Raw genomic sequence first — 2,500 nt, 5'->3', positions numbered from 1 at the left:
CCCTGAGTCCGGCTGCCACACGAGGCGACAGCCGAACCCGTGTCACTTTCATTACGCCTCTGGGTTTAGTGCGCCCACTGACTCGCACACATGTTAGACTCCTTGGTCCGTGTTTCAAGACGGGTCGGGTGGATCACCGACCTTTTGCACGCCGCGAGAGCCGCCCCCCACGAATGGGAGGGGCTCGTCTCTACGACCGTCGCAGGGCAGCCAGGACACCGGCGGTTTCGCCCACCGGACAAGAGGAGAAGCCGAAGCCGCATCCCCAGCCGGTAGGGTACCAATCCGTCCGGGCCTTCGACGTCCCCAAAAGCAACGGGTCGCGGCGACCTACTGTGAGGCGAAATACGCCCGCCGACGCCGGCGTGGGTGGAGGCACGCCCAAGTATTCCTGGGTCGCTTTGTTACGTCCCCACCCAGCCGACAGCCGACGAGCTGAATCCCCCAGTTCGACCTTCGAGGTTCCACCCGTTTGGCTCTTAACGGTTTCACGTACTCTTGAACTCTCTCTTCAAAGTTCTTTTCAACTTTCCCTCACGGTACTTGTCCTCTATCGGTCTCGTGGTCATATTTAGCCTTAGATGGAGTTTACCACCTGCTTTGGGCTGCATTATTAAGCAACCCGACTCTACAGAGAGGCCCTTTCCGACCGCCCCATCTATGCCCTCGCGGGCGCCGCCACACGGGCCTGTCACCCTCCATGGGTAGTGGCCGCTTTCAAGCTTGACTTAGGCGGTATGGGACGGCGTGCCGGACCCTCCGAAACGCAACACCCCTCGTGCCGGTTAAGACACGAGGTTATGCGCTGGGCTCTTCCCCGTTCAGTCGCCCTTACTAAGGGAATCCCTGTTGGTTTCTTTTCCTCCGCTTATTAATATGCTTAAATTTGGCGGGTAGGTCTCTCCCGACACGAGGTCGACGGTGGGTTTTTTTTTTCGTGCGCTGGTGGTTTAAAATTTTATTTGATCATCGATCATCGCTCGAGGGGCGGTCTCGGCGCAAAAACACACACACACAGTCACACACATTTTGATTTGATCAATCAAGGACGCCACCCGTCGGCGAGCACTCTGGCTACGCCTTTTGCTGAGGGGCAAAGCACAGCACGGGAGCAGCACCTCCTCCGTCATGACGACAGGCGGTCGCTCCCTCGCACCACACCAGCAACAAACACAGCGGCTGCTGCTGATGATGCCACGGCTGTTACTGTCCCCCAGCCAACGCACTGAAAATCCGAATTTGGCCGTCTGACGGCTTGCGCCAGACACGCCGTCACTTCGGTTTCAGCAAGCGTTGCTTATAGGCCCCACAACTGTGGCAGCGGCTACCACTAGGGTGCACACATGCCAACGAAATTGTAACAATAATAATAACAACAGTAGTAGTATAGCACTACTTCTGTGCGCACACGCCTCTCTCTCATACATGCACCTGTGTACTGGTGTAATTTACTCGTTCATGAGCGTTATTGGCACCATTTCTTCTCTCTCTCGAATTCTGCTAGGCCAAAGTAAATGAAATCCGGTTGAGTCGGTCCGTAGAGAGTGTGTGTGATAGGCGGGAGGTTCCTCAAGCGTTCAATTTCCCTGGCACACTACTACCTCTGGACGGCGACGCATGGCATGTCGCTTCCGACCCGGTCCTCTAGCCATACCCTTGTGTTGTGCCGTCCAGTCCACGGAGGGGTGGAAACTGGCGGCTTTGCTTGCTGCACGTCTGTGGGACAATCGGATCCGCAGCAGACGTCGAGTGTTTTCTCACTCAAAGGGCGGCAGGCCTCTGTTGCAGAAATAGGACGAAAAGCGTCTTTCTTTCACAGCATGATGAGGTGTGCTAGGGGCTCGTTTGTCAAATATTAGGGGGACTCCCGGTTTGCCTCCTGCCTTCTCATTCGGGGGGCAGTGGCGGGCGTCGTTCCCCAGAGCAGGCCAAAGCGCATCGTTGAGCCTGCCAAAGAGCAGAATATGGAGGCCGCAACAGCTACTCGCCCGATGGATGTTATTCCGACCCTCGCGCAGGAGTGGCGACAGTACACATATCAGGACTGCCGCCGCAATGTGCGTTCGACTTGTCGATGTATCTGGTATTCTTGCGATTCACATACCGACACGCAGTTAGCTGCGGTCTTCATCGACCCACGAGCCAAGTGATCCACCGTTAAGAGTTGTATATGTTTTTATTAAGGCCTGTCGGCCGTCTATCACTCCATCATAGGAGGACGTAATGTATGGGGGGTTTGATAGGGCTGGTAAGAGCCCGACTTTGGTTAGAAGACACATAAAATGCTTTTTTTCTCTCTCCCCTTTTTCCTCCTCTGCCGCACACGTACATTTACGTTTACAGTAGAGTGAAGGCGGGGAGGGAGGGGCCCACTGGGAAGCGTGTCAAGGAAAACCCAGCACTAGACGCCGCCAGAGTAGCAGGCGCCGGCCCTGTCAACGAGAGGAGCAGTAGCGTCTTCGCCTGCTGCTTTCTCTCTATGGTGTGGGTGCCGGAAGCC

General features: G+C 55.9%; 2 non-coding genes across 2 annotated transcripts in view; both read right to left on the bottom strand.

Annotated features, from left to right (window-relative positions):
* LOC138354620 (large subunit ribosomal RNA) overlaps positions 1-918 on the bottom strand; it is a 4,358-nt gene extending 3,440 nt beyond the window's left edge. Inside the window, exon 1 of the ribosomal RNA XR_011223601.1 lies at positions 1-918. This exon is cut by the window's left edge and continues 3,440 nt beyond it. This is a non-coding gene — a ribosomal RNA (large subunit ribosomal RNA).
* Positions 919-2,004: 1,086 nt separating this feature from the next.
* Positions 2,005-2,166, bottom strand: LOC138354613 (5.8S ribosomal RNA). Its single transcript, XR_011223594.1, has one exon. It is a non-coding gene; the product is annotated as a 5.8S ribosomal RNA (ribosomal RNA).
* Positions 2,167-2,500: the final 334 nt, after the last annotated feature.

The sequence above is a fragment of the Procambarus clarkii genome, chromosome 63, assembly GCF_040958095.1.
Source record: "Procambarus clarkii isolate CNS0578487 chromosome 63, FALCON_Pclarkii_2.0, whole genome shotgun sequence".
In the NCBI taxonomy this organism is placed as follows: domain Eukaryota; kingdom Metazoa; phylum Arthropoda; class Malacostraca; order Decapoda; family Cambaridae; genus Procambarus; species Procambarus clarkii.
The sequence above is the reverse complement of the archived record's forward strand: the minus strand, read 5'-3'. Positions and strand labels throughout refer to the sequence as shown.